The sequence below is a fragment of the Pelodiscus sinensis genome, chromosome 9, assembly GCF_049634645.1.
Source record: "Pelodiscus sinensis isolate JC-2024 chromosome 9, ASM4963464v1, whole genome shotgun sequence".
Classification (NCBI taxonomy): Eukaryota; Metazoa; Chordata; order Testudines; family Trionychidae; genus Pelodiscus; species Pelodiscus sinensis.
Genome location: NC_134719.1, coordinates 356,202 through 370,099, shown reverse-complemented (window position 1 = coordinate 370,099; position 13,898 = coordinate 356,202). Strand labels below are relative to the sequence as shown.

Genomic DNA, 13,898 nt, shown 5'->3' with positions numbered 1-13,898 from the left:
CATCATCTGAGGAAGTGGGTTTTACCGACGAAAGCTCGTGATACCAGATATATTTTGGTTAGTCTCTAGGGGTAAGTCTACACTGCACGCTTATTTCGAAATAAGCTATTCTGGAAGAAATACTCTGAAATAGCTTATTTTGAAATAGCACGTCTACTCTACAGGGAAGCCTCAAAATGAGTCCGAGGCAGGCTCCCTAATGTGGACGCCCTACCTCGACTTAGAGCCCCAGGAACTACTGGGGAGTAATTACTTGGAATGGCCTGGGGAGGAGCTATTTCGAAATAGCAGCAATGGAGCGTCCACACGACAGCTATTCCGAAGTAGCTAATTCGGAGTAGACGTTATTCTTCATGGAATGAGGTTTGCAGAAGTTGAAATAAGCCGTCTTGTTATTTTGAATGTATTTCAAAATAACGAGATTGCCGTGTAGACACTTGCATTGTTATAATGGCTGTTGTTCCGAAATAACGCTGCTGTGTAGACTTGCCCTAGGATGCCACGGGACTCCTCGTTGTTTTTAAAGTTACAAACTAAGACGGCGACCCCGCTGAAATATGCCATGAACTTTTGTGGGTAAAAGCCACTTCCTCACCTGAGTACATGTGGTGAAGTGGGTTTTACCCGCGAAAGCTCAGGATAGAATATATTTGTTAGTCTCTAAAGCACCTCAGGACTGCTTGTTGTTTTAATGAAAACGAAGCTAAGTCAGCTTCTTCATCTTCTAAGAAGAATTTTGCTACTTCCTCTGCTTCAGTTTTGAAAGCTCCTTCTCCTGGAAAGACTTCAGATATTCATGAGAGCGGTGCCTAGAGGCTTTTAATAGAATGCCGTATGACCAGAGAAATGGAGGTGACCGTACATGGGCAGGTAATGCACCATTTTGGACCGATGGAAATCCTTATATGCTAGACCGTGTTTCAGAAGGTGCCCCCCGTGTTCTGCGCACCCAGGGAGAAATGGCCTACAGGGAGTCTGGCTGGACACAGACACTGTGAAGGGGAGTTGGGATTCTACTTGTGCAAGCGTCTCCCGGGTCTCCAGTGTAATGTGGATGGCACAATATTTACGATGAAGGTGCCAGGGTCTGGCTCGTTGCGATGCCCAATCGGGCCTCACGACACAGCCCGGTCCGCTCCTGACCTGTTTGAAAATGCAGCCAGTGCATTGGGCCTCTGGGGGGCGATTTCAGTCGGGGCGGGCGCGATGGCTACGAGGAAAGTTGATAAATGTGTATCCGCACCTCGGGTGTTCTGTGGGTGCTGCCCGTGGGAGGCAGCTGCTCCTTGGCAGTGGTGAAGACCTGGCGACTCTCCCATCACACGTCAGACGTTAAAAGCGTTGTCAAGTTTTTAAAAACAAACAAGTACCAGCCGCCACTTTTGCAGCCACGCTTAGTGCGGCACTCAATTTCATCCACGCAGAGCATGCCCTGTTGCGCTTGATGGGCCTCTTCTATTAAATGTCTCGGGGCTCTGTGGATATGCAAGAAAGCTCCGTCAGCTGCTGCGGCAGGCGGGGTGGCTGGGTGTTGTCGGCACGGATTTACTCCGGGACGTTTTTGTGACTGCCTTTTGAATGCAAAACTCAAAATTAATTTCACCGGTTGAACTTCTAGCTTGGTCTTTTCAGAAGGTGGAAAATGATCGTTCCGCATTGTGTGATGCCAAGGGCAAGTTCCTGAATGTTGTTAAACACATTTGTGCGAATTCGGGAGGCAGCCTGTTTCTGCGAGCTGGAGAGAAAAAGATAATGCATACCCCGCTGATCGGCGCGCCCAGAGCTAAGACCTTTCTGAGGATGAATTTAGGTCAGGGTGCGACCTCCTTGTGGCCGTTGCAAACTTGAAAGACGATACAAGTGAACAAACAATTCAGAGGAAGGTAGCAAATACCATCTCCGCACTGGAATTGAAACTGCCGGCTCTTTGGCTGAGGGAAACAGGTTGTTTCCTTCATTTTATGCTCCCCAGTACAGCAGAACAGGTGCAGGACCAAATCGGTCGGCTTGGGGAACCAGCTGTTCAAAACTAGGAGGGCCGCTGCTGAGAAGGCGTCCTGTGTAGTGCAGTGTAAGGTTGGACAAGCAAATGGCAGGCAAAGAGAAAGAAGGGGATTCTCAGGTGGTTGAGGACAAACTGTATGGAATGAAACTCTTCAGCCTGATAAAGAAAAACACCAAAAAGCAACTTGCTGGAAGAGTTGGCCTGCTGCCGCCTGCCTTAATAAATGCCTTTATAACTGACTTTTGTCTTTTATCCTTGCTAGGTGTGTTTTATTTCTAACTTCGTTTTGCTTTTGTAACGTTTCAAGTCTTGAATAACGGGCCTTTTGAATGCCTAACCTAACATGATGGCAAAGGCAATAATTATTCTTATTTCACGTTTTAGAACTTCCTTTCATTGCCTTTCACATTTGTCTGAGTTAAAAGAACTCTTAGGAGCTTGTTTTTGTAATGAGGCATAAGCATCTATTTAATGCGAAACCTATTGGAGATCATGAAGTCTTTCTGGTTTTTGTTCGTTATTGTTCAGATAAATTAGTGCTTTAAAATATTTGACCATTTTTAACTATATATGAACAATGTTTGACCAATCCATAGACGGTAATTTTTAGACTGGTCAGATGCCCACCCCTAAATTATTTGCAAATATGCAAAATAGCTCAATTGATTTTGCATAAAATATTCAAAAGGATCTCACAAAATTAGGTGACTGGGCAACAAAATGGCAAATGAATTTTAATGTTAACAATGCAAAGTAATGCACGTTGGGAAACAGAATCCCAGCTATTCGTACAAAAAGATGGGGACTAAATTTGCTGTTACCACTCAAGAGAGATCTTGGAGTCATTGTGGATAGTTCTCTGAAAACATCCACTCAGTGCGCAGCAGCAGTCAAAAAAGCAAACAGAGCAGTAGGAGTCATTAAAAAGGGTAGAGAATAACAGAGGATATTGTATTGCCTCTGTATAAATCCATGGTGCGCCCACATCTTGAATACTGTGTGCAGATGTGGTCGTCTCATTTCGGAAAAGTTTTCTTGGCTTTTTTGAAAAAGTTGGAAAAAGTTCAGAAAAAGGAGTGTGGAGTGGCTGCTATATGAAGAGAGATTAAAAAGACTGGGACCTTTCATTTTAGAAGAGAGGAGATGAAGGGGGGATATGATAGAGGTCTATAAAATCATGACAGGTGTGGAGAAAGTGAATAAGGAAATGAGTGAATAAAGTGTTTGTTGTTCCCATAACACAAGAACTAGGGTCACCAAATGACATTAATAGGTAGCAGGTTTAAAACAATCCAAAGGAAGTTTTTCTTCACTCAGTGCACAGTCAACCTGTGGAACTCCTTGCCAGAGGATGTTGTGAAGACCAGGACTGTAACAGGGTTGAAAAAAGAGCTAGATAAATTCACGGAGGTTAGGTCCATCAATGGCTGTTAGCCAGGATGGGTAGGAATGGTGTCCCTAGCCTGTTTGTCAGAGGCTGGAAATGCACAACAGGGGATGGATCACTGGATGATTCCCTGTTCTGTTCATTCCCTGTAGGATACCGGGCATTGGCCACTGAGAAGACAGGATAGTGGGTTAGATGGAGCTTTGGTTTGACCAAGAATGGTCTCTGTGTTCTTATGGGTCCTGCAGGGATAAGTTCTGGATCCAGTTCCGTTCGTCAGTGATTCCGGTGGCGGCGTAGAGAGTACACTTGTAAAGTTTGCAGAGGACCCCGAGCTGGGAGGGGTTGCAGGTGCTGTGGAGGACGGGATACTTGCAATTCGAAATGATCTGGACAAACCGGAGAAATGGTTTGGAGAGAATAGGATGAAGTTCAATAAGGCCAAATGCAAAGTGCTCCCCTTCTGAGCAACCAATCCGTTGTATGTGCGCGCACACGGCACGGGAAGTGGCTGTGTAGGAAGGAGTACCGCAGAAAGGGGAGGGTGTCACAGTGGGCCGCGAGCTAAACAGGAGGCAAGCGTGTAACAGTTGCAAAAAAAGCAAGACACGAAAAGCAGTTCTTCCGCTCTACTCTGCATGGACGAGGCCTGAGCTGGAGGGCTGTGTCCAGTTGCGAGGGCCGCATTTCAGGGAAGACATGGACAAAGTGGAGAAAGTCCAGAGAAGAGCAACCAAAGTGATGACAGGTTTGGAAGTCACGAGCTACGAGGGAAGGCTGAGAGAACCTGGCTTGCTTGGTGTAGAGCAGAGAAGGCTGAGAGGGGACATAACTGTTTTCAAGTACATAAAAGATAGCTACAAGGAGAGAGAGATTAATGGACAAGAAGCAATTGGCTTAAACTGCAGCAAGGGAGGTTTAGGTTGGACATGAGGAAAAACTTCCTGCCTGTCAGGGTGGTGAAACACTGGGATAAATTGCCCAGGGAGGTTGTGGAATCCCCATCTCTGGAGATATTTAGGAACAGGTTAGAGAAACACCTGATCTAGCTAATACTCAGTCCTGCCTCAGTGCCGGGGACTGGACTAGAAGGAACTCACTGGCTCCCTTCCAGCCCTACAATTCCATGATTTCTGGCTTGGCTCACTCAGCACAGCAGTGGTTCCCCGTTGTGGCGGGCGGGCGGGAGTGTAAAAGGCTGGTTGACAGCGATAGAACAATCCACACCCTGCGCATTGTAGCCGTGCCGACCACGTGCTCAGGGCGGCGGAGTTCTGACAAGGAAAGCCCTGTTGCTGTGGGATTCTGCTGGCTTAGTCGCGACGTCCTCACTGTGCTGTGATAGTCCCTGTGGTGTAACCATGCCCCGGCTGTATTCTAAAAACGTGGCAAGAATTCCGCAGAGACAGCAAGGCCCGCAGCGCGCCCTGCAGAGCACCGCCTCAGGCAGCCCCTGGGGGCAGGATTTCCCAGAAGAGAAGCCATGTAGCCGTTCTTTGCCTCTCCACTGAGAGTACCAGCGAAGGGCCAGCCGTGATGCCACCTGCCTCCAGGAGGCATCTGCACAGTAGCCACAGCTGTGGAGATGGTTGTCATCCGGCAGACTCGGGAAAGGGGCGCCTGTTCAGGTCAAACTTTGTGACAGAGTTTGGTTTAGAAAAAAGTGGGGTTGAAATCTTGATTTCCCCTGTGAAGGATGGGAGGGGTACTACCCCTTTCTAAACATCCCACCGCTGGCACCATGGGCTGTTACCCACTCTGGTGCTTCGAGTGCAGAAGTGGGGAACAGCCTTGACGTGGTGGCAGCGGTGGGATGTTAGTGCCTCTCCCGTCCATCGCATCCCCCAGTTTCTGGATTTCCTGATCTCCCTTTATTTCTTTCCCAGCATTCTGACAGTTTTCTCCTTTGGCCAGGTTGCCGCTGGCGAAAGGAGAAACGACAAACCAGAAACCAACTCGTTTGCCCTTTTCCAGTTTTGCCAGAAATGGAAGCTTTCGAAAAGAGAACATGGCTGCAAACAGTTCTGGCTTTGTCCAAGGGCTTGCACTGGCCCCCAAGCGTTGGGGCTGTTTGTTTTTAGTTCAGGATTGTTATTCCGTATTGAAATTGTGGCATTGGCCAGCGACCTCAATCGGACTGGCTGTCCCATTGCGTGAGGCCTTGCGCAGACATTGCGAGGAGCCCCCTCCTGAACCTCACTCCGGCGCTGATGCAGGTTTGTCATTCCAGTAACCCGCTGCTGCCCTTTGTTGTGCCCCGGTGGGGCCAGGCGTCTCGCCGCGCACTGCCCACGGCATCAGGGCGGAGCAAAAGCGCCCTTGACTGTGGTCTCTTCTCCTTACAAATGTTATTTTCATTGCTGTAGAACAGCAGCGAGTTACGCTGAACTGTAACAGCCTGCAGGCAGAGGGCTTTTCTCTTCTGACCAACATCAGACACAAAGAGAGGGCGAGAAGGTGGAAGACAGAAGAGCTGGGTAAGAAGAAGCGAGGAGAAGGGAAGTTAATAAATTAGGGTTTCTTTAAAGAAAGTTTCTGGTGCTTTTGGTATAACCGTTTGCAGAGGGCACAAGAGGATGCGCCCTCGAGGAACCTAGCCACATGGGTTTGTACAGCCGTGAGCTCCCGGCCTGGCCAGTGTGTTGCAAAGCTGGGGAGAGTCAAGGTTTTCCCATCTCGGACAAGTTCCTGTCTGAGGAAGGTGACAACCGAGCTAGCATCCAGCTGTCTCCATCCCTTCCTGTGAGGTTCTGAGTTCTGTGGGCCTGGGCCCCAGGAAAGCCGGGGCTGTTTCAGCGGGAGCCTGCACAGGTGGCCAGGAGGAAGTTAGTTTGGGGCAGGACCAGAGGACCTGAAGTGCCGGGTTCTGTGTTTGAAGAGAACTGGAATAAGTGGGGCTTTCTTCCTGTCACGGTTGCCATGCTGGGGGTTGCCATGCCGCCGAGGTGTGGTTGCCGGCCATGGCTGGACGCCCGGCCTGGCGTGGAGGTGGCAGTGGCCGTGCTGGTCCTGGAGCGTTGCAGCGCAAGCGTGGCGGTTCGGACGAGCTGGGCCCCCCAGTGCTCTTGGAAAACTTGGAGTGATCTGTAACAAGCCACTGCAAGGGCCTAGAGTGGGGAGTTAGTTGGAACAAACGCTGGGTATCAGGCCTGCAGGCCCGTGCCAGGCCTGCGCTCCAGGCGCACGGCGAGTCACCTCTGGCGGGCGGCCTCTGATTGACTTGATTAATATTTTAAAGATCATTTAGGAGCTCTACCTCGGCTGTGCTGCTCGCTCGGGGAGCCGGCTGTCGGGGGCTCCGTAACCTTTGCAGCAGACGCGTGCGAGCGCCTCTTGGCATATCTGACAGGAGCCGGGGCTGCAGGGGAGCCGGGCCGTTGGGAGCGATGTGCTAACGGGCTTCCAAGAGCTTATTATTAATCTCTGACAGATGGGGGCTCGCCCCTGCCACCGGGGAGGGCTTAGAGCCTCGGCTGTGTTCAGGCTTCGTTTCCGGATCCACCACCCGTCAGCCTGATGGGCTGGGGGCTCTTTCCGCGGGTCAGCGCTGGGCAGGGCTCTGGCTCTACACAGCCGCAGGGCAGCGCTGAGACGGGGGCAGCCCCATGCTTTGCTCAGGGCATGCTGGCAGTGCCCCGACCCACAGGGCAGAGGGCCCTGCTCCGGCTTCCACCTAGCGGTGTGGCAGAGACTCGTGCGTTTGGCTCACGAGGGCCCCACTTCAAATCCTGCCCCCTAATCAAGATGGAGTCACTAAACTTGCGCAGGGTCGCGTGGCATGTTGCCGGCTGCGATGCTGCATCCTGTGGGGCGTGGGCTTCCCTCCTCTCTAGCCTCAGCCCACGGTCGTGGGTGGAGCCTGGTGGGTTATCGGTCCCTGCGGAGCCAGCAGGCCCACCCCAGGGAGGCCAGGCCAGGGCAGGCGGGCGGGCTGGGTATGCATGGGCCCATGGCTAGAGCGGATCCAGGTGGCTGAGGGAAGCGATGTGCCGCAATCCCAGACCGCGTCTGCGCTGCTTAATTATCAAAAGTCTGAGTGTGTTCTGCTAGGTGCACATTATGCCTTTATTGTGGTGTAATTATGCTAGCTGCCTCTGTTTAGTGTCATAAAAAGGAATAAAATGCCCATTACTCGCCTACAGGATCCTTCTTGTGTGTTTTTTTATTTTATTTTTATTGCTCTGGAGTACACAGTGGGGCTGTCTGTGATCAGCCAGTCTCCCGGTGAAATAGCGAGTGAAATACGGCTCCTGGTGGAGCAGCAGCCCCCTGCCAACCCGCTTGTCCCGCCAGTCTCAGCCGGGGCTGCCCGTCTTGCTGGTCGGGATGGTGGGACGGCCCTTCTGGCTCCCGGGGCCCTGGAATAACCACCCTGCTTCTTGCAAAGACCAGACCAGGCATGGGTGGGGCAATCTGGGCGTCCCACAGCACCCAGTGTGTTGGGCAGGGGGGAGTGACCCCTCCCAGCCAGTGGGAACGCCCAGACGGAGGAGGGCGTGGCTGGTTTCACTAGTGCTGGCTGCGGACTTTGCTTTGAGGGGACGGACTCTTTACTGACCGTGCGGCCTCGTCCCGGGGCCCGAGTCCTCGTGCTGGGCGCTTCCCACGCGGCTGCCGCTGAGGCTGGCAGGTGCCGCCGAATCTGGGACGTCCTGGAGGCAGAGGGTGAATTCACCACGTGGGAGGGGCTGCGGGTTCAGACATCGCAAACCGAGTCCCGGGTGGCCAGGCCAGCGGCACCGCTGCAGGAGCGGGGTTGGGACGCCCAGTGCCCCAGCCGCACGGCAGCCCCGATTGTGTTCTGCAGCGTTGGGGTTTCCTGGTATCCCTTGTTATCGCTGCCCGGGGGGGGTTCCCCTGGGCACGGCTCTGGGACCCTCCCAGACTCCTGGGCTGTGCCACTGTTGACTATCGGGACAGCCTGCCCAAGGGAGCTGTTGCCCGCCCTGCGAGGTTTGCCTTGCTCGGGAGCTGATCCCTTCTCTTGGGAGAGCCCCCCGCCTGTCGGAGACTGTTCCAAGCTGTTTCACGCCCTGTCCTTTGCTTCCTCATTGGGAGCTGGCTTTATTAGCCGCTGCTAGTGCCCGTAGATAACTCTTAGATTGGGGGGCACCTTTTCTGGTCGGGGGGCCACTGACCCATAGGAAAATCAGGCGGGGGGGGGGGCTGCACACATGGGAGAAGCACTCCCCCCCGACTGAGTAGGAAAGACACTTCCCATGTTCCTCTCTCACCAGAGCCAAGGGGCCCAGCCTAGTAGATTTTGTGTGCTCCAGCCCCGTGGTGGGGTAGTTGGGGGTGCACTAGGGCACCAGCACGGGCTCCCCAATTCTGGGGGGCGGCTGAGCCTTGGGGGCTGGACCTAGGCAAGCCAGGGGCCACGTCCGGCCCTCACGCATTAGGTTCCCCACCCTGTCTTAGGCGCATGGTTCCGGTGTACGGCAAAGCGGATTAGTTCCTCAGTCACACGCCGTCTGAGCGTGCGCCCGGGGCCTGCGGGCTGGCTGGGCCGCCCACTCCCTGCCTGGCGTTCCCTGCTTTCCTGTGCTTCCCGTGCCTCAGGTGTTCCTTGAAGTGGCCTTCACAGTTTTGTGCCCTGCCAGCCAGCGCGTGCGTCAGCGGGAGATGGACTCGCCTAGGTAGCACCTCCCCTCAGCTTCATTGCATATGCACATGCTGTCTGCCCGGGCGCGGGACGCGGGGGCTGCCGAGAGCCATCATTGATTAAGAGGGTAATTGTCCTGAAAACGCAGATTGATCAGGAGGCAGGAGCGAGCAGTCGGGCGGGTGCGTTCAGACCCGCGGGCCTGTCGCCGGGGGAGAGAAGCGGGTGCGTGAGGCGGCGTGGCTCGGGGAGGAGAGGAGCCATTCTTCTTTGGGGTCCGTCTCAGGATGTTTCTTGTCACTGACGCTGGGCTATTGGAGATTCAATCACTTTTATCTCCCCCTCTCTCTCACTCCAAATGCCTTTTCAGATTAGAAAATTAGAATCCGCTCTGCTCATGCAAGATTTATTAGCTCTGCTGAGCAGTAGCACCGAGGAGTAAATGATGTCGCATTTCAGGGGCTTTTTACACATTATGACCAAACTCACAACTTCTTAAGTATTCTCCCACTGAGCCACTGCGGGGCGCGAGGGGGGGAGCCTCACACCGCCCTGCACCGCTGCAGCCGTCCCTGGGTAGGCGCATGAGGAGCCCGGGGCGCTAACGGGACCCGTCCCTGGTTCTGGTTCTGCACTGACCTCCCTGCAGACAGCCCCTTGGGAACTGAACACACGCCAGCACCTAATTTGGACCCTCCCCCTTACCAACACTTTCCAGTGCTAAAATGTTTGTGTGCTGCTCTCCCTGTTGGGAACCCACGCTTACGCCCTGGCCGCTCGCCTCTTCCCTTGCACTTTGCAGACACCAATTTTTCCACCTTCTCGCTTTGCATCTAACAGAGCTTAAATAATGCACAATGATGGTGCCCTTGGAGCAGAACTTGGGGCTGCGGGCATTGGAAGGGCGGGCGCCAGCGCCCTGAGCCCCACGGGTCGCTGCACGGAGTGTAGTATTGTGGGGAAACTGAGGCACAGGGGACTTGTGACTCTTCAAGGTCACTCTGTGAACTGGCGGATGTTCCTGCCTCCTGGTCCGTGCTGGTCAGACTTACTGGTTTCCAAGGGTATATCTACACTAGCTCGTTAATTCAAGCTAGGTAGGCAAATGAGGCGACCGGAGTTGCAAACAAAGCCTGGGATTTAAATATCCCGAGCTTTATTTGCATGTTCCCGTCCGGTCGCCATTTTGAATTTCCACTAGCCCAAACTCACTGCCGCATGGCTACACGCGGCAGTGAAACGTTAATTCGAACTAAGTCCTTAGTTTGAATTAACTGTTACTCCTCTGAGTAACTGAATGAGAAGTAACAGTTCATTCAAACTAAGGACTTAGTTCGAATTAACGTTTCACTGCCACGTGTAGCTGCACAGCAGTGAGTTCGGGCTAGTGAAATTTCAAAATGGCAACTGGACGGGAACATGCAAATAAAGCCCAGGATATTTAAATCCGGTCGCCTCATTTGCCTACCTAGTTTGAATTAACAAGCTAGTGTAGACGTACCCCAAGGGTTTGCCAGCCTCAGCCCTGGCACACCTGCGTGAGTGGGGTGCACTTCGCAGGGGGCGGGCGGGCTGACGTCACAGCAGTGACGCCCCAGGAGTTCTAGGCCGAGACCCTCAGACCAGATTCCTTTGTACCCCAGCCAGGCTGTTCTGCTGAGCTCTGAGCACCCAAGAGAGGCCGTCCATGAGGCCAGAGCACTCTTTGTGCAAACACTGTCCAAAAATGGAGGCGAGTGTGAAGAGGAACACCACCTTACGGCTCCCAAAGAGGAAGAAAGCCCCATACACAGCAGCACCCTGCCGGGACGCCAGCGGGCCTTTCAGCTAGGGCGACCGGCGTGGCAAGGCTGGGAATCGGGTATGGCACAGGGATGGGAATGGCTAATGGGTGAGTCTCACCCTTGTGGGGTGAGGTTCACTGCTCTGGTTAGCTAGTGGGGGCTGGAGCAGCTGCCCCGATGGCGAGGGGGAGGAGAGGCGCTCCAGCCCAGCTGGACTGCCCCCTTTACTCGCTTATCCAGGTGCACACTCGGTGTGGCCGCTTAGCCAGTTCAATGGGGTCTCCTGTCCCTAGCGCCGAGGGAGCTGGGTGGTTCAGATTTTTGCCGCCGGTCGTTGCCACAGCCCTTGCCTTGGCATGGAGACCTGGGAGCCTACAGCTGAGGTTTCGTGGGCCCGGGCTATGGCTGTGCACACCTTTTGGGGGGCTCTCCCCTGTGGCTGAGACTGGCGTAGACAGGGCTCCAGGCAGCGCAGACCACGGGGCGGTAAAACGCCTGCTTGTGCGCATCAGCGCTAACCTAGGTGGAGCGCCTGTTGCCGGAGCAGCCGGGTGGAGTCTCCCAAGAAAGGCTGGGGTTGCGAGCGCCACCGAGGGGCTGAGCAAGAGGGCACTCAGCTCCGCTCCAGGCGGGGCCCCCGGGGAGGTGATTCTATTAAAAGCCCCTCTAGCGACGTGTGAGACGGCGCCAGCTTGTTCCCTTCCTCGGGACTCCAAACACAGCCGGAACGGCCGTCAGACCCTGTGCCGGGAATCTCAGCCGGGGCTGAGTAGCGCTTAAATATGGAGGGAGGAGACGCCCCCCTAGAGTTCACCGGCTTTTAAAGACCCGACAAATTTGGAGGGGCAAGGAGAAGTACTCGCCTTTTTTTTTTCGCTTCAAGTTCTTAAGTCTATGGAAGGGTATTAGCTGCTCACTCCTCTGCATGCTAAATGTGCTGCTGCTTTGAAGAACTGGAAGTGGAATACAGCTAGCAAGTGGGCCAGCTGCCATGGGAGTTTTCCTGCCCTGCGTCTCCGGTTGCCTTCGGACCGGTCTGTGAGCCTGGGTCTGCCCTGTGCTCTGCTTCACGTCGAGGTGTCGTGACGTTGGGTGCTCGTTACAACAAGGAGCGGAGACTCACCTGAGGCCTTCGGAGAGAGAGGATCTCCTTGAGCTCCAAGTGGCCACACGGATGCTTCTGGTTTCCCGTTGAAATGCTAAAGAACTCGAGCCTGGCATGGGCACGCAAGTCGTGGTCTCTGGCGGCAGAGTGTGCGATGGGCGATGCTCCGTGTGTATGCAGACACTCTCCAGCTGCAGGCCTTGCGAGGGGAAATTCGTGGCCTTGAGGAATGCCCCCACGAGGCCTGGGCACCACGCACGGTGTCGGAGATGCCTCGCCCGTACGCAGCCTGGCTGCATGGGGATGGATTGATTTCACCCTGGAAGCAGAACGTGGTATTCTCCCGTCTTTGGCTCCCCCTCGGTTTTTCAGGAGCTGCCTGCGGGAGTTGAGAGAAACCCTGCATATTTTCCGCTGGCCCTGCCGTCCTGCCGCAGGGCCTCCATGCCAGTTCTCCGCGTCCCTCGAAGGGAGTGGCGCTGTGACGGCAGCCGGCGAGCCAGGGAGGGCAAGAGCCGGCCCGTGTTCCGGGAATCACGTCAGCTGTCATTCCGTACATTACCTTGATTGGGAACAGTCACTTGTGTCCCCATCCATCATCGTGTCTCTCGCGGGAGACGTCGGGGACGGAGAAGGGGCCCGGAATTATGAGGCATGTCTCCGGGTGCCCAGCCAATCCCGCGGCTCCGTTGGCCCAACAGCTGTCATCAGCCTGCTGTGATGGATCGGCCCATTGCAGCTCCGCGGGAAGGGAGCCTTCGGCCGCGATGGACTGTTCCATTGTAATTGCCTTTGCGCCAGGAGGAGCGGCGGGGCCTGCGCTGGGGACCCCAAGGAAACAGCTGGGAAGCGCTGGGCTTGCGGGGCAGGCTCAGGATGCTGCTTTGCCTCTCCCGCGGTGGGGGTGGGTGCTGTCTACTGCTGAGCAGGTGCTTGGCAGCGTGGGGCAGGCCAGATGGGTAGCACAGGCCCCTGGGTTGGGCCGGAAGAGGCTGCCAGGCTGCTGAAGGCAGGTGTTAGCTATGCGCACCGCCCCGCCTGCAGGAACTCCCCAAGAAGAGCAGCTCTCCGTGGGCCTGTGAAGGCACCCGGCCCCCCACATCACCCATCAGACGTACAAACTGCCGAGCCCCCCGCCATGGTACCAGGAGCGGCAGAGCAGACCTGCAGGATTCAGGGCGGGGGGCACAAGACGTTTTAATCGTAAATCGTAAGGATACAACTTTAAATCCTGCTCCACCAGGGCTAGACTGCGGCAGCCGCTCCCCGCTCTCCCAAACCGCCTGCTCCCAGCCCTAGCGGGTCAGGAGAAAATGGACTGTACCCGTCTCTGGCCTAGGAGGGAGCTTTGCCCGGTTGCCGGTCAGAGCAGTGGAATTGGAGCAGAGGAATGAACCACGTGAAGGGTGCCCCCTTCTCTCCCTGGGCCACGTTCTGCCCGGCATCGCGGTGGGGCTCTCGCGCTGCTTGCAGGGGGCTAGGGGAGTGCAGGAAGGAAAGGGTTCCGTGGCAAACGGCAGGGCCCTGGTTTATCACAGCACCCGTGTGCCGCGCACCCGGCCCTGCCCGCCAGAGGTTGGCTGAGCAAAGCGATACTTCGGTGAGCAGCCGGCGGGGTTATTGAGAGGCCGAAGTGTTGGGGGGACCGGCCCATGTGCTGTAAAACCTGCGGCTGTGTCTGCAGCACCTCGTGGGGGGGGGAAGTCTGGCACGTTGGGCGAAATCCAGGCCACACTGAACATCCCCCGGCGTCAGTGGGGCCCGGCTCTTGCCCTTCGTTGCGCTTTCAGCATGGGCGTGGGAGGTTTGCAGTGGCGTCGGCCGGCTCCCGGGGGTAAGGCTGCCGGGGTTTGAGCTGTAATCACTGGCTCTGCGCCACCTAACGGGCTGCACCCCCGGAAGCTGCCGCCCCCGTTTTACTTCACTTCTATCGTTTCTTATTTCGAAATCGAGGCTCCATCACCCTGGATGGTCCTTGTCTCACAGCCTGTACTGAATAAATACAGGAGCAT

General features: G+C 55.1%; 1 protein-coding gene across 4 annotated transcripts in view; it reads left to right on the top strand.

Moving 5' to 3' along the window:
• ERI3 (ERI1 exoribonuclease family member 3) overlaps window positions 1-13,898 on the top strand; it is a 187,263-nt gene that overhangs the window by 88,579 nt on the left and 84,786 nt on the right. The window contains exon 7 of one of the 4 annotated variants that reach the window (XR_012905823.1): window positions 10,641-10,858. The exons of the other annotated variants lie outside the window; for them this stretch is intronic. The gene's annotated coding sequence lies outside the window, so the exon portion shown is untranslated. The remainder of the gene's footprint in view (window positions 1-10,640; window positions 10,859-13,898) is intronic. 4 annotated transcript variants of the gene reach the window in all.